The sequence below is a fragment of the Rhipicephalus microplus genome, chromosome 4, assembly GCF_043290135.1.
Source record: "Rhipicephalus microplus isolate Deutch F79 chromosome 4, USDA_Rmic, whole genome shotgun sequence".
NCBI classification, from domain to species: domain Eukaryota; kingdom Metazoa; phylum Arthropoda; class Arachnida; order Ixodida; family Ixodidae; genus Rhipicephalus; species Rhipicephalus microplus.
In genome coordinates this window covers 155,281,346-155,299,342 of record NC_134703.1, presented here as the reverse complement: position 1 = coordinate 155,299,342, position 17,997 = coordinate 155,281,346, and the positions used below count along the sequence as shown (strand labels likewise).

Below are 17,997 nucleotides of genomic sequence, written 5' to 3'. Positions count from 1 at the left end.
CGCACATATTACTTAATGCGTAACCTCATGGGGCAACACGTACACCACTCACCTAAAACCACTACAAATTATTCATAACCAGGCAATTCGATTAATCTCGTTTAGTTCAGCCACTAACAATTCTTAACAATTGCTACAAGAAAATAAAGGTCTTGATGTTGCCGCTCTTGTAAAATTCAATCTCGCCACTTTTCTTTGCAAACTAATCAATAAACAAATATCATTATCCTCAATTAATTCATCATGTTTACTAAATACTTGCCCAAGTCGTTTTGCGCAGCATAACAATTTTATTCTGCCCAAAGTAAGAACTGATTGTAAGAAACAGACAGTTCACTTTGCGGCCATACTATTTTGGAATGTATTCTCATTTTTATTAAAAATTCAAAAAACACATGAAATTCGCGATGAATTGAAAAAGATTTTATTGCGCGACACTCACTCATCTGCCTTACCGGTTTCTCCCTCCCAATGTAATTCTCTTGTGAGTATTTAGTTTTTTCTTTATCATGTTACGTATGCTACGTATATATATATATATATATATATATATATATATATATATATATATATATATATATATATATATATGTGTGTGTGTGTGTGTGTGTGTGTGTGTGTGTGTGGGAAAGAAGTGTATACCTAAGGGCTCGTTTTTCCGTGTTTGAACACAATATATATATATATATATATATATATATATATATATATATATATATATATATATATATATATATATATATATATATATATATAGTAGTTTGCATTTTCAATTTACGTAGTTAGTGTGAACATCGTCAATTAGTTGTATCGGTAGATCATTTTTTGTAACCTTGTTTTTTATTATTTTTTACACTGTTATTGCCAATCAAATACTTATGTTTACATTTAATAGGAGGTTAGGAGGTCCCATTTCAGTGTATACTACGGTACCTCATTCTGTATATTCTTTTTTTTTGTACATCTTATTGTGAAATAATAAAACTCGATTTGAGATGTGAGGTATATTTCTTTTTCCTGTACCTATATACGAAAAACGAAGCAGAAGCATAAGGCTGTAAAGCCGGACGGAGGCTTCAGCTCCGAATTACGGTCTGGTACACAACTTAGACGCAGATAAAAGACAACTTTTTACACAAAGACTAACAACATTCAAATTATATTCAAACAAATAAACGCTACAATGTGAAAAAGAACAGAATCATATGCATAACAAAAGACAAAATACCATTAAAGAAAAACATCATTAACGCAAAATGTGAAATAAGTGAGATCAAAACACATTTGTTGACATATACATTTCAAAAGCAAACAACAGCATTGAAGCTATACAGTTAACAATTCGTAAATATAACGTAATAAATATTCGGAATATTATTTTAAACATGTTCAATTAAATTGCGAAGGAGAATTTCCTTGAATGTATTTTTTTATTTTTCATTTATGTCAACAATAATTTCAAGTTTGCTAAGGAGACTGGGTATTTGATAGTTAGTATGTTGCTGACCATAGGTGGTCTTAGTTCTAGGTGTTCTTATGCCAGGTCTACGGAGACAGAACTCAACACACCGAGAAGAATCAAACATGGGGTGTAGTTTGTTATTTACTATATACAAAAGTAACTTGTAATTTGATTGGACCTCCTCTCCGACCCACTTCACTGCCCTGTAACTTGTGGGACTAATTTTGTGAATGTAGTCCATAAGCTGACGCGCATTTGAGGCCCCTGAGTCAAATAAATGATTACGCAAATCAAGTTTTTTGTCGTTCTGTATTTCTCACCGAATCACTGTCTCGACGTGTTAGCCGCAATTTGGGCAAATAAATTACAACTTGTTACTTGTATTATTGTACTCACACATCACTAGTTTGGCCTGTCCCCGAGTAAGTTCTCCGAGAAAACGTCTCGGAGAAATAACATCCAAGGGACTCACCTGAACACCTCCGCTCGAAAAGAGCTCTTCTATTCGGAGATGCAGAGAACGCAGCCGATCGAAGGACGGCCGGGAGGTGAATGCCGACAAGGTTGCGCATCGTCGCCTGTGGACTTATGTCCGATTCCGTGCGAGATAAACTAACACCTGTTTTCGAATGAACAATTTTGCACTAGGGGCTGCGTCAGCATCGCGCACCATTGCTTGCACAAGCGTGTTCGTGAACTTAAGCTCGTCCACCGTGACGCTATATGTAAGCACAGTCGAAATCAGCTACATCAAACTCGGATAAATCAAGTTACCTTTTATACCGAACTGTTTTCAGTCACGACAATGCTTCATGCGAATGCATAGAAAAGATCGAATAAAACTCGACCAGCCGATCAAACGACGAAGCTGGTGGCCTTCCTTTCACCAGTATATTGCGTTTCTGTGTCCTGCGAGACTTTCAGATGTCTTGTATCACTGATCTTTATTTTGAACACTCCTCGTTACTCTATGAGCTGTCAGTATAGTCACCACCTTTCATAAATACATCATATCACGTGACAGTGGTGTCACAGTTGTATCGTGCGCGCCAAATGTTGGTCCTTCTTTCTTTATAAGTAGAAGTACGCGTAGTGAAATTACTTCAAATCTGTGGCCCACACGTATTTAAGATGATCATAGTTTTCTCATAAGCTGCAGTACATATTTCTGTGACGAAGAAGAAGTGTTTGTTTAGAAGAACCCTTGTTTCTGCGCTCTGTTTTTTAGTGAACCATCGGTTTTTTAAGGCTCCTTGCCTCCATATCTTGTGGTGATGGCCATGGAGCATGCCAGAGGCCCGCCTGGTCAGAGGTCCTCACAGCTGTCAACCACAAGGAAGCGAGCTGGTTCCCCTAATGACACTGAAGACACCGATCTGTATTCTATGTCGGAAGACGACACATCCGATGACAGCTTTATACCTGTCCGGGGTAAGAGGCGAAGAGAAGGGCTGCCAATGCATCAGCATCATCTCCTGCAAGTACAGCGACTGTACAGTCAAGGCCTGCGCGCTGGCCGCACGTAATCATCTTCATGCCAGAAGATCCTTCAAGCAACCTACGAGTGCTGAAAAGGCAAGCCCTTTCTGTTGCTCTGGAATGTGCGGTGCCAGATCAAATTAAGGACGTATATATATATATATATATATATATATATATATATATATATATATATATATATATATATAAGAGCAAACCCAAGGAAGAATATTCTCGCCATAGACGTGCACGATGTGAGCGCGCTAGGACAGCTGCAGCAAATGACCAATCTAGGCGGCATTAAATTGCGCCCCTTTATCCCGATAGACGATAAATTAATTGCCGGTGTAATTTATGACATCGACATTGCCATTCCTAATGTTTACTTGCCTACCCTCATCAAGCCTGCAAGTACGCGCGGCATAAAAGTGTTTTTCAAAGGAGATTGCATACCGTTCCACGTTAAAGTTGAACATTTCCGACATCCGGTTCAGCTATTCATCCAAACGCCACTTCAATGTCATTAGTGCTTCAGGCTAGGGCACGTCAAGGGCGTATGCCCCAACTCCCGACTGTGTCCCCGTTGCACTGAGCCTCATGCCGAAGACACCTGTCGGGTGACTACTCTGAAGTGCGCCAACTGCAGCGGTCCTCACGCTGCCTCGTCGGAAGACTGTCCTCGAATCCGAAAAGAGCGCGCGGTTCTCAAACAAATGGCCCGAGACAACTCGACACACAGGGAGGCAGCCGAAGTAGTTCGGCGTCGGCGTCGACGTCGGCATCATCGAAAGTCTTCAAAAAAGGCACATTCCCGAAATGCTAGTGCTTACTCTTTAGCGGTTCCACCCAGTAGCGCCGCGAAAGGACCCATCATTTCTACGAAAGAAGCGGAAAAGCCTCCTTCTCTGGCCATGCTCCCGACCCACTCTTCTGCCAAGGAACCTCAGCAGGTTGCGGCCACACCAGAGCCGTCTCCAGCCATGAAAGGTTTGCCTAAAACAGATCGTCAAGTGATTTTGTTGCTGCGTTCTCTCATAGAAGCCATCCGAGCGATATCAGTCGACATAAAGACAGCATCTACTCGAAGCCCACTTGGAGTATTAGACGCCCTAAGCCCAGTGCTTGAATCTCTCAACTAGGAAGATGGCTACTCACACCTCATCGTTTCGTAAAGAAGTCAAAGCTGCATCCGTCATCCAATGAAACGCCTGAGAACTAAAATCACGCCTTTCATATTTTCGTCAGTTTGTGTACACCAACGTGTTTCCACTCATCGTCATTGGTGAACCCAATTTGTCGGAACCAATAAGATTATCGGGGTACGAAGCTGCCATGTCTTCAACAAACGGTGCGTGCAGCAAAATCATCGTCTTTGTTCGGAATGAACTGACGTTGTTTGTGCAACTGGTAGCGCCTCACGATGACAATTAGTATGTCTGCATCACTGTGAAAATGAACAAACTCATGTTTACTCTCATAGACGTTTATATATCGCCTCCGAATGATCTCGATTCCAGGAGATTAGCGGATATTTTGAGAGCATGTCTTGCACCATGGGTCATCATAGGTGATTTCAATATGCACCATCACGCATGGGGAAGTACGCGGACAAATGCAAAAGGAAAACATTGCCTACAACTATGGCCTGACTCTCCTGAAGGACGGTAGACCCACTTTTCTTCGAGGGGTGTCACACGGCATCTGTCTCGACCTTTCTTTTCACTCAAACTCCCTCGCGAGATACGTCAAGTGGTTCCCAGATGTTGAGACACGAGGAAGTGATCACATTTCAATCTACCTTAACATCAAAGGCTCATCTAGTTGTGGTCCACGGACGACCATTCAAGCAGTCCAATAGACCAACTTAAAATCTGACATAGAAGATGCTTGCAGCGATGGCCTACAATCCGGGTTAGAGCAAACAATTAAGAGCACAATGCGAAACGCCACTCCCACGGTGACGATATCTTCCGCACGAAACGACTTTGACATAGAGTTGGAGCGACTTCGACCACATCGACGCTGGGCGGAGCGTCGGTATCAGTGCACAAAATCAATTCACGATCTTGGGGCAAGCAGGAGGATGCAAAAGAAAATTCAGTGTCACCTGGATAGATTAGCGTCGGAACGATGGACAACGTTTTGCCAGTCACTAGACCCTCGCAAGCCACTCTCACACATTTGAAAAGCGGTGCAAAGTCTGCGTCACCCTACGGAACAGCGTTTTCCATTCAAAACGCTCGCGCTCTTTCAAGGGTGGCAAGACATCAATGTCACAGAAGATTTCTCTGCGCAGATCGCTAACCAAGCCACTCGTTCCGATTCTTCAGTGAGAGGCGACGTCCCCCGTTCCCGTGACTACCACATGGACCTCCTTTTACAATGAAGGAGACCGAGGTGGCACTAGCTCTCTGCAGGCGTTTAACTTATCCGGGTCCAGATGGTATTCCGTACCGAGCCTTGTGCAACCTTGGGAAAGGTGCAAGGAGAGAACTGTTGAGCCTTTACAACATCTCGTGGCAAGATGGCAATGTTCCTGACGACTGGAAAATAAGCCATTTGGTACCCATTTTGAAGCTGGGCAAATCCCCATTCAAACTCGCCTCATACCACCCAATAGCACTGGCCAGCTGCGTAAGAAAGGTAATGGAAAAGATTATTCTAGGTCGCCTGGGAGTGGTATTTTGAATACTACAAGATTTATCTGAATTCCGTGGCTGGTTTCTGACACGACCGTTCTTCCATTGACAATGTCATTGATCTAGTTTTGTACGTTCAGTACGAAAGATCCTGTAAGCGACTATCTACAGCTTTGTTTTAGATGTGAAAGGCGCGTATGATAATGTACTAGATGAAACCATTTTGGGTTCTCTTGCGTTGGTTGGCTTTGGTGGTGGAGTCTTTCAGTGGATTTCGAGTTACCTGGCTGCAAGATCATTCTTTGTGTTAACAGAAGATGTCCCAACTACGCAACGCTATACTTCCAGGGGTGTTCCTCAAGGCGGAGTTCTTAGCCCGACGCTATTCAATCTTGCACTAATTGTCCTTGCAGAATACTTGCCAAGTACCATTAGGATCTCAATATAAGCAGACGACATCTGTGTCTAGACTTCGGCAGTCACAAGTTTTCAGATACGTTCCCGGCTTCAAAGAGCAGCAACTATGATTGCCAACTGTTTGTTAAAACAAGGTCTCAGCATATCAACAGAAAAATGTGTGCTGGTGGCATTCACTCGCAAAGCAATGACCCCTTATGTCATCTCAATCTGCGGGCAACCCATTTCTTACGCCAGAACCCACCGGTTTCTGGGCATCATTATTGATAGGGACCTTTGTAAGAGTCCGCATGTTGCCTATATGAAGAAGCGCTTGATCGCTATTTCCCAAATGTTCAAGTTCTTGGCTCGAAAGACGTGAGAGATGTCAGTAGACGCAATGATAGAACTCTACAGAGCCCTGTTTCTCGGTTTCCTGAAATGTAGCTTGCCCGTGCTGAGCAATACCTGCAAGACCAGTGTTCGTGTTCTACTGGCAGTACAAGCCCAAGCTCTGAGGGTGTGCCTTGGTCTGCCAGATGTACGTCAACAGAGGCAACAATTGCAATTGCTGGTGACTATCTGATACAAACTCACGTTGCTGTAAAAGACCTGACAACGCATATCAGACACTTTGCACGTACTCATTGTCATAACCTTGCTCTGTTGCCTTCAGAAAGGCGCCAAGCATCAATGGCTAAAATGATTGTGAAGTACAACGAGAAACTTCACTCGGGCGTCACTCCTGCATCTAAACCATCGATACTCCGTTGGTGTCTTCTTCGACCCGCAGTGCATCTTAGCGTACCAGGGATTCGGAGGAAATCTGAGATTTCATCGTCCGTGCTGAAACAACTGTCTCTTCTTCTTTCGCACGAGAAATATTCAGACAGTGTACATATATATACCGATGGCTCCACGAACCGCCAGTGTTCGTCAGGTGCATTAGTTGTCCCAGCAAGAGGTGTTACCATCAGCTTTAGGACTGACCACCCCATGGTATCTACAGCAGCAAAACTAGCTGCTTTGCGCGCTGCACTTTGTGTGGTCAATGGGGAACTATAGCAAAAATGGTCAATTTTCAGCGACTCAAGGGCTGCCCTACAATCTTTGCTCTCAGCACTGCGTCTTGGGCCGTACGAACAGCTTATTTTCAAAATTCGATGCCTTCTCCACACTTCACACAAGAAAGGGCATCATGTGACGTTGCAGTGGCTGCCACGTCACAGTGGTGGGACTCGCTCGCTGTATTCCGTGCTGACCGGTTGTGCCCTCGCGATCTCCGACGTCAGCGTAGCTCTGATCGACTGGGCTCGCCCTACGTCATCTCCTGACGCTGATCTCCGACGACAGCGTAGCTCTGACCTACTGGACTTGCTCTGCGCCATCTCCAGACGCCGACAAAAGCTCTCGTAAGTGGTGCCGCGTCCTCAGACTCCTGTGACCATGTTTCCATCTTTCCTATCTCTCCTATCCCCTCGATATTTCCTCGCTCGCTGGCTTAGCGCATCTCTCTTTCTCTCTCTCTACACCTTTATTCCTATCCTTTTAATCCCTCCTCACCCCATCTCTTGTGAGCTACTGTTGAGGTGTCGACCCTGATGCAGAAAGTTACGGGGCTCACTTTTCTCTTCTTTTTCTTTTTATAAACATATAAAAATGTCACTGCGGCGTCATAGGGAACGAACATGCCGATACTGCCGCACGGGCAGCTTTTGAAAGAACACGAGAAGAAGTCATACCACTTTCGCGGACCAATGCTGCCAGTAATCTTCGAGGACGTGCGCGTGAAATCACGTTCTCACTATGGCGCCCACCAAGTAAAGAGGCGAGTCGTCAACACCACCTGTCCTCTTTGACGGCTCTCCGCATGCTCACTGGCCTCGACCAAAGAGAAGCCACACTTCTTCATCCCATATGGCTAGGAGTGGCATTTACAAAAACTTATTCATTTTGGCAACAGTTGGGCTCTTTTGGTGTCACGGGTGGCCTGGCATTACAGACCATTGGTAGTCTCTCTGGAGGCCAGAAGGGCAAAGTCACGTTTGCCCTCATGTCGATGCTACGGTGAGATCGCTGCAACCACGATTATTTTAATCCCCCTTCCTCACCTTATGTCGATCTTGTCATCACATCTGCACAGTAATGGTGATAGTATATGAGCAAAAATGAAAAACGGGGTAAGACTGGCAGTAATGTCCCCATATAGTTTTCACAGCAGTCTACTGTTATTCTGTGGATCTTGATGACTTGAAACTTGAAAACCTTTTTAGCTGCTACATTTGTAACAAATTCTTGGATACAATGAAGTTATTCTTGTGTTGAGACGCGACTTAATAATAAATCAGATTTGAGTGCATGTTCAATCAGGCACCTGAAAATGTTTTTGTAATCGCCCTTATAGCAACCCCAGTTAATGTGCAGTGCTTGTTCCATTCGTATAGTCATGTAATGAGTAAAACATCTGCATCTCATCACCGGCTGACTACTTCATCCAGCTGTGTAGTATTCAGGGTACTGGCCCAATCCTGCCAGGACATGGCTTCACCTGTGAGACGGACGGACGGACGGAAAAAAACTTTATTATTAAGAAGAACCCTGCAGCGTTACCGGCCCGGGCTCCGGTTACCCCGACGTTTTGTGCGGTGAGACGTAGCCTTTCCACCGCTGTCCGAGCCCGCTGGATTGCCCACAGTTGGTCGTGAAGATATGAGCTAGTCAGCGCATTTAGCCGACGCTGCGAGAGGTACAACTACGGAGGCAGACTGGTCTTTGGGACCGAAAAGTGACAAAAAAATGCATTTTTTTAAAAATTGGCATATTTTGTTTCTGCAAGTAGTTTTTTATCTCTATGCAAATTTTCACCCACCAGGAAGTGGTAATTTTTTTGTAATGTCATTATAACTGGGTGTGGCGATAGCGTAGTGGTTAGAGAATCCGCCTTGCATGCAAAAGGTCCGTGGCTCAAATCCCGGTGCCGCGCAGTTCCCAACCAGATTATAAAAAAATCCGCGTGGAGATGGAACTGCATTAAGAGGCCTGGGGTGCGGCCTCACCGGTAACCACTGCCGGTAACGCACTCCCTCACCAGAGAAGGTTTGGCCACCCTGGTGCAGTATCTGGCCACTACCTCCCACATGCATACGTCAATTAACTCATCACCCTCAGTTCCCAGCAGCTGCGAAGCAACTGTCCATGGCGGTGGTCAGATCTGCAACGCAGCAGAGGGTGCTAAGAATCTCTGGATCCGGACAGGCCGCCATTAGAACCTGAACTTGGCAACGTTTAACGCTGGAACCTTATCTAGTGAGGGAAGTCTAGCTGTACTATTCGAGGAGCTAGAGGGTGTTAAATGAGATATAATAGGGCTCAGTGAGGTTAGGAGGACAGATGAGGCATATACAGTGCTACAGAATGGGCACGTCCTTTGCTATTTGGGCTTGGTTGACAGAAGAGAACTGGAAGTGGAGTTCCTGATTCACAGAAACATAGCTGGCAACATATAGGAGTACTATAGCATTAATGAAAGGTTGGCAGGTATTGTAATTAAACTGAATAAGAGATACAAGATGAAGGTGGTACAGACTTACGCGCCTACATCCAGCTACGATGACGCTTCAGTTGAAAGCTTCTACTAAGACGTGGAATCGGCAATGAGTAAGGTAAAAATTCAGTATACTATACTGATGGGAGACTTTGATGCAAAGTTAGAGAAGAAGCAGGCTTGAGACCAGGCAAAAGGAGATTATGGTGTCGGTACTAGGAACGCCAGAGCAGAGCTACTAGTAGAATTCGCAGAACGCAACATTTTACGGATTTTGAATACCTTCTACCGAAAACGAGGAAACCGCAAGTGGACATGGAGGAGCCCTAATGGCGAAAATAAGAACGAAATAGACTTTATAATGAGTGCACACCCAGGCATCGTGCAGGATGTGGAAGTGGTTGGCAAGGTACGATGCAGTGACCATAGAATGGTAAGGTCTCGAATTCGCCTAGACTTGAAGAAGGAACGACAGAAACTGATACGCAAGAAGCCAATCAATGAGCTAGCACTGAGAAGGAAAGTACAAGAATCCATAGTCTGACTTCAGAACAGGTACTCGGCTCTTAGTGAGGAAACCAACCTTAGCGTAGATACAATGATAATCTGACGAGTATCATTACGGAGTGTGCAGTGGAAGTTGGAGGTAGGGTAGTTAGACCGGACAATGGTAAGCATTCCCAGGAAACGAAGAATCTCATTAGGAAGCGTCAAATCATGAAAGCCTCAAGTACAACAGACAAAATATAACAATACAAGCACAGAGATGAGCGCACCCGAGTCATCGTCGATGCTGCGCTGATGGCACGAGAACAGGTTTCATGCATTAGCAAGCCTTCCATGTCTCTGTCCGAGAAGGAATTAAGGTTCCTTGAAAGTATCGGCTCGTGCAACTAATTTTACTTCTTCAAGTTTTCTGTATTGTTTCCGTAGAGTCCTTTTTTTGGCTTTTGTTTTTTCTCTTACTCTTGTATTGTTCTTTGCCACATGGTTTTTCTTACATGGTTTACTCTCTCCTTTATATGTTTTTGCACTCTGTACAATAAACACTGTTGGAAGTTAGCGCCCGTCTTCTTCTTGTCCTTTTGTCGTCGTTGTGATCTCGCGCTATAACAATCGTCGTATAATAACAACTAGCCCAAACCACTACGCTTCTTAGTTGTGGCGTTGCAGTTCTGCGTGAGTTAACAACGCACATGAATCCGTAAGGATTTTTCGAAACGGTGCCGTAATAGCAGAAGTTACACGTAGTTGATGGCACTAAGGGTGTCCTCGCCCGTTTCCCTCTTCCGCTCGTTCGTCATCTCATCTCTCCTCCGGGCCGAGAGCCCCTCCTCCCCTTACGATGAGGAAGAGCGGCGAGCAAACGTAGTGGTAGCGAATCGTAAACAGCGCGAGAACAGAACGACGACAAAGAGACAAGAAGGACACTCTTTGTCATTGTTTTGTTCTCGCGCTATAACTATCATCATATCATACCAACTAGCCCAAACTGCCACACTTAAACAGGCCTTTGGATGACGAGCAGAAGTCATGGGGACGTCATGGTGAACATTTGAGGGGTGTTGCGCGTCGTGGCGACCGCAGTCTGCGGGTAGCGGGGCCGGTCGCCGTCGCTCCGTCGAGCCAAGGACTAGGGGAGAGCTTTGAGCAAACTCAATGGATTTATTTACATCTTTACAGTGAGCTGTCGAGGTGAAGACAGAAGAGAAGAGAGATGGGCGAGGCGCTGCACGCCCTTTTGTTGACCCCCGTTCCCTAGGTCCCTAGGTTGGGGATCACTACACAAAACAATGCGGACCAATGGTGTTGTGGAAGTTCCTCTCAGTGAAGTACCGCCCGTCATGTATGTTCATAGAGGCACAACACTGGCTTGCACATACACACGCACCCTTGCCACTAGTCGCAGTGCTGCCGTAGAACAGGGAGGGGGAGAGCGGAAGACGCACGGGCGCCTCGACCCCTTTGGTGCCGGCCTCACGCTGCGCTCCCACGGGAAGATCTTAGCGCGCCCTTTCGAGAGGTGCCAGGTTCGTGGAATCCTCTGGGAAGAGCCCTTTGACCAGCGCCATCGTCGTCTGCTGGTTAACGCGCTAACGATGCGTGGCCCAGGCGGGAGATAGAGCGGCGGCTCCATAACCCTCTTTGGCAACATTCCACACAGTTGGCGCCACTGTCAATCAGTGGGCGCCGTCTCGTGTAGTCGGCCCCTGTTGCTTCCTCCGTCCAGCCGTGGAGAGACTATCCTTTTGGCACTAATCCGGCGTGGCGAATGACCCACTGGGTCAAGGCATAGCTTGATCGCTACAGCTCCTCCGCCAACGGGAAGATCTCGGACGTCGGGTAGTATCAGCTGCTCGACGGGAGAGATCACAGTAACCGCAGTCTTCCAACACCATTGAAACCACAAAGACCAACCGCTAGAACCAGAAAGCGCCGGCAATGAGTTTTCGGCAACCAGGCCGGTCTTTCAATTGTGCCACAATGCACCTACGCTTTTTTTAAATGGCGACCACACTAATACTCTTGCTCATAGCTAAAAACTTTGATTACTCAAAAGACCACTTAAAACCATTACGGAAAAACGCCCGTCAACAGAACACAAAAGAAAGCAAAAGCAAAACAAAAGCTAAAAAGCTCTGCTTAATGTGTCAACATTGGCGTTCGCGGAACCCTTCTTATACTTCAGAGTGAAGTTGAGCTCCTGAAGCGCAAGGCTCCAACGTAGTAGTCGTGGATTCTTTCCCGACATTTGCGATAGCCATGTCAGTGGGCAGTGGTCAGTGACGAAGACAAAAGAAGTTCCGTAGAGGTAGCAGGCTAATTTTTGGGTAGCCCACACAATGCAGGCACATTCTTTTTTCCGAAGCACTGTAGGCCTCCTCACGAACAGAGAGTTTCCTGCTGGCGTACAACACAGGGTGCTCGTTCCCGTTCTCATCCTCCTGGCACAGTATTACTCCTACGCCTCTGTTGCTGGCATCACATTGCACAATAAAGGGACGATCATAGTTCGGTGCATGCAGTACGGGTGAGCTAACAAGAGCCGCTTTGAGCACCTGGAAGGCGCCCTTCTTTTCCGCACTCCGAAATACCTTTTCTGGAGCCTTCTTGCGCAGTGCATCCGTTAACGGAGCGGCTACCTCCGAGTACTGAGGGATGTAGCGCTGATAATACCCTGTCAGCCCTAAAAAGGAGCGGATAGCCATCTTGCTTTCTGGTGGCGGGAACTCGCTAACCGCCTCTACTTTGAACTCGTCAGGTCGCCTCCTGCCCTGCCCTACCACGTGCCCTAGGTACTTTACTTCGGCGCGAGCTAGCTGGCACTTAGCCGGCTTCACTGTCAGTCCAGCGTGCGTCAAACGTCTAAGGACATCGCTAAGATGGTACAGGTGATCTTCCCATGTATTGGAATAAATAGCGATGTCGTCTAAGTAGGAAACAGCGTAGCCTTCAGCCCCCTGCAGAACTGGGTTCATTAGCCTTGAAAAGCAAAAGGGGGCGTTCTTAAGGCCAAAGCTCTGAACTAGGGGCCTAAATGTGCCCGTCGGTGCCACAAAGGCCGCATACTCACTAGCTCGTTTAGTCATTGGAACTTGCCAATAGCCTCTTACTAAGTCCAAAGTCGAGACGTATTTAGCAGCGCTCACTTTTTCCACCAGCTCCTCTACGTTGGGTATAAGATAGGTTTGGTCCTTCATGATCGCGTTAAGTTTGCGGTAATCCACGCAAGGCCGTGGATCCTTCCCCGGAACCTCAACGAGAATCATAGGGGACGTGCAGGTGCTCTCGCAAGGTTCGATAAGCTTAAGCTAGAGAATTCGATCTACTTCCTTTTTCAAGATCTCCTGCTGTCGCAGGGCTAGCCTATACGGCCTCGACTTCACAGTGGTGTCAGAAGCTAGCTCAATGTCATGAGTGATAACCTCAGTTCGTCCTGGCCTTTCCGAGAAAACATTGATGTGTTCTGACAACAAGTAGCGTAAGTCAACTTTCTGCATCTCATTCAAGCCCTCGGCCGGTCCTACGGTTTTCATGACATCGGTAACCTCCATTGATCTTCCAACTTCCACCAACCCTGGAATTTCAGGTGTTAGCTCCTCCGTGCTGTTAAGAGCCAAGTTCACTTTCTGCACTTCTCCCACATAACTCTTCATTAAATTGTGGTGGTAAATGACAACCTCTCGGCGTCTTCCTTTACGTTCCAGTGCGTAATTTGTGTCCGAGAGCTTCTTCACAACCCGAAAGGGCCCCTCCCATTGAACCTCCAGCTTATTTGCTCGCGAGGGGCGCAGGACCATTACCTGATCGCCTTCCTGATAAGCTCTCAGTTTCGCGTTTCGATCGTAGTAGCTCTTGGCTTTACTTTGCGCCTCTCTCATGTTCGCCTCAGCAATGTTTCGAGCACACCATAGCCTTTCCAATAATTTCTGAATGTACTCGACCACCGTAGGGTCAGTACTCTTCGACTCCTAGGTTTCGCGCAAAAGTCGCAATGGAGACCTGAGCGTCCGTCCATAAACCAGCTCCGCGGGCCTGAACCCCGTCGCTTCATGAGTGACCGATCTCAGTGCAAACAGCATTGCCGGAAGACAAGCATCCCACTGACACTTCCTTTCAAAGATAAGGGCTCGCAGAACTCGTTTCATCACGGAATGACACCGCTCTACACAATTGGACTGCGGGTGGTACGCGGAACTGTGGATTATTTTCATTCCACACTTTTGTGACTACTGAGCCCTGGTCGCACTGTATCTCCTGAGGAAAGCCCACTCTCGAAAAAAATAGGCAGTAGTGCGTTGACTACCTCTACGGAACTTTGCTCCTTCATTGGTATCGCCTCAGGAAATTTGGTTGCTGGACAAACGGCGGTAAGCAAATACCGGTAGCCTGACTTTGTCACTGGGAGTGGTCCCACAACGTCTATTACCAGCCGGCGAAATGGCTCCGAAATGAGCAGAACAAGCTTAAGTGGTGCCTTTCCCTTCTCGTGCGGTTTTCCCCCTCTCTGGAAGGTGTCACACGCTCTTACGTGCTTCTCAACTTCTTTGAAGCATCCTGGCCAATAAAACTCCGTTAGGAGCCTATCTTTGGTCTTCCGAGCTCCTAAATGCCCCGACCAACCAACTCCGTGACAGAGATCCACAATGTCAGGCCGATACTTAGCCGGCACTACAGTCTGGTCCAACGGGCGACCTTTTGCAGTCCGGTAGTGGCGGAACAAGATGCCATTTTTGACAGGAAAACTGACATTCTTCCTTGCCACCCCTTCCCTGACGATGTTCCAAATTTCCTTAAGGCTGGGATCGCTTTTTTGCTGCTCGATGAGCTCGTCTCTTGTCACTTTCCCCAGTACATTGCTTAGTGCTTTTGATACCGGCAACACGAGCAGCCCCTCCTCCGATTCTCTTTCCGCTGTATCAGCGCTAGTCTGCTTCTCTGACCCCTCTCTTTCTTTTTCAGTAGGCGACGGGATAGCAGGCTCCGCTGCGCTGACTCCAGCTGGTGTTGCTGGACTTCCGGTGAAACTCGGTTCTTGCCGCTCTAGTTCGGATGCTAACGCTCGTGCTTTAGCTCGTGTCAAGGCTTGTACTGTTCCCTCGTGAAAACTTTTCCCTTGTTCTCTCAGCAGACGGTCGGTCCTATTCGAGAACAAATAGGGGTACTGCGGGGGCAGCTTGTCTGACACCGCCGCTTCCGTCTCCACTTCTCCGAACGGCCCTGTGAGGATTACTCGAGCTACCGGAAGACAAATGCTTCCATCTTCCAAAACTGGTTTAATTCATGCGCACTTGCCGTTGTAGTCTGCTTGTGCCACATAGTCCAGGTGCACCAGATCCATGGTTGCCCCACTGTCTCGTAAGACGCGGCACGGCTTTCCGTTCACTGTTAGGTTAAAAAGGTACGGACTAAGAAGCTCCTCGCTAGTGGCTGAGTCAGAAGTATACGAAAGGGCTGGCCTGGGCCTACGACAGCCTACGGCAATACACCCTTCCTTCATGCATTTGTAGCAAGTAGGTGGTTTCCGAGCCTCAAAAGGACTCTTTTTGGAAGAATCCCCCGAAACCTTTCCCTCCTGTTTCTTTTGTGATCCTTGACCACTTGCAGCGAAGTCCGTCTTTTTCTGTGCAGTCGTACCTGCGTCAGCTCCCTGCTTCGCCGTCCAAGGTTTCCCTTTATCTCCCGCTTTTGTTGGAGGAACCTCGTCTTTTTCTCCCCGGCGTGACGCGTACTCGTCAGCCAAGTCGGCCGCTGCCTGTATTGTTTTTACGCCGGCTCTATCTTGGATCCAGAGCTTCATTGGCTTGGAAAGTTTTGAAAAAAACTGTTCGAAAGCCACTACTTCAAGAGCCATTTCGAAGTTCCCAAAAGCGTTGGCTCCTTTCATCCATTCTACTAAGTTGCCCTTCAACTCGTAGGCAAACTCAGAATACGTGCTGCCCTGCTTCTTTGTCAGATTGCGAAACCGCTGGTGGAACGCGTCTGGCGAAAGTCGGAACCTCTTTAAAAGGCTATCCTTCACTTTGTCATAGTTGTCCGCATCCTCCACCGGAAGCCGCGCGATTACATCCGCTGCTTCACATGGCAGCAAACTTAACAAATTTGGAGCCCATGTGCTACGACCAAGCTTCGATTTTTCACAGGTTCTCTCAAAGCTCACAAGAAAGAGGCCCACATGTTGCCCTACTTTGAAGGGTTGCAATAGTTTAGATAAATCACAAAGATTTTGTCTGCCTTCTACCTCCACTCCTTGGACCCCTGCAATCTTCCTCATTTCCACTTCGAGCCGCAACTGTTCTATCTCCAGTTCTTTTTGCCTTAGCTGACGTTCCTGTTCCTCATGCCTTTCCTGACGTTCCTGTTCCTGTCGCCTTTCCTGACGCTCCTCTTCCTCACGCTTTTCCTCGCGCTCCTGTTCCTGTTGCTTTTTGAATCTCGTTCCACGTTTCTTTAATATCTTCACTGCTCAGATTCAAGCCATCGATAGCGCTAACAATTGCGTCTTTCTTCATCCCCGCATCTACTTCTCCTCCCAGCTCCTCCCCTAGAATCAGGAGCTGATTCTGCAACAAACGCTTCCAATCCATGACAGAGAACTAGTGTGGTGCAGCTCAGTCTCTACCCAGAAGCTCCGTAAATAACTGCTTCTGTGGTAGCCTCTACCAGCGAAAAGATTGCACTTCTATCTTATCAGCCTGGCAACCAAAAAAACCAAAGCCAGCACTCACCGTCCACAGCTGCCAGTCTCCATGATCTCGGCGTGTTGTTCATTCTCCGTCCTCCAGGCTCACATCCCACCGCTTACCATCCAGTTGTTGCGCGTCGTGGCGACCGCAGTCTGCGGGTAGCGTGGCCGGTCGCCGTCGCTCCATCGGGCCAAGGACTAGGGGAGAGCTTTGAGCAAACTCAACGGATTTATTTACATCTTTACAGTGAGTTTTCGAGATGAAGACAGAAGAGAAGAGGAATGGGCGAGGCGCTGCACGCCCTTTTTGTTTACCCCCGTTCCCTAGATCCCCAAGTTGGGGATCACTACACAAAACAATGCGGACCAACGGTGATGTGGAAGTTCCTCTCAGTGAAGTACCGTCCGTCATGTATGTTCATAGAGGCACAACACTGGCTTGCACATACACACACACCCTTGCCACTAGTCCCAGCTCTGCCGTAGAACAGGGAGGGGGAGAGCGGAAGACGCACGGGCGCCTCGACCCCTTTGGTACCGGTCTCGCGCTGCGCTCCCACGGAAAGATCTTAGCGCGCCCTTTCAAGAGGTGCCAGGTTCGTGGAATCCTCTGGGAAGAGCCCTTTGACCAGCACCGTCGTCGTCTGCTGGTTAACGCGCTAACGATGCGTGGCCCATGCGGGAGATAGAGCGGTGGCTTCATAACCCTCTTTGGCAACATTCCACACAGTTGGCGCCGCCGTCAATCAGTGGGCGCCGTCTCGTGTAGTCGGCCCCTGTTGCTTCCTCCGTCCAGCCGTGGCGAGACTATTCTTTTGGCACTAATCCGGCGTGGCGAATGACCCGCTGGGTCAAGGCATAGCTTGATCGCTACAGGGGCTGAACGTTGCCAAAAGATGTTCAGAGGGGAAGGGATTATTTCTTTGAATACACGTGGCACCCGCAGCTCGCAGCGCAGCCGCGTTTATCATTAGAGAGTTTTGGTTTAGCGCCCGCAACTCGATAGAGGTGGCAAGAGTGCGCATGCGCTGAACCTAAGATAGATGTGCGTATTCACGCACGCAGGAGATGCGTACACTAGATATCGGCACCTAAGTTACGCCCGCTACGGACGTTGTGTACTTTATTGGCAGTTCTCGCGAGATCTCAAACTGCCGTGACTGAAACAGACAAGATTGCTGTGACCGATAACACCAACATGGTCCGTCACGGCAGGAAACGATTTTGGAACTTGAACGAGTAACCTGAAGCCAATAGGTGAACAGATGCAGTGGAATGTGATCGTCGCTAA

At 47.4% G+C, this 17,997-nt stretch overlaps 1 protein-coding gene across 1 annotated transcript in view; it reads right to left on the bottom strand.

Annotated features, from left to right (window-relative positions):
- LOC119172924 (angiotensin-converting enzyme) overlaps positions 1 to 1,952 on the bottom strand; it is a 105,247-nt gene extending 103,295 nt beyond the window's left edge. The window contains exon 1 of the mRNA XM_075893788.1: positions 1,935 to 1,952. The gene's annotated coding sequence lies outside the window, so the exon portion shown is untranslated. The remainder of the gene's footprint in view (positions 1 to 1,934) is intronic.
- Positions 1,953 to 17,997: the final 16,045 nt, after the last annotated feature.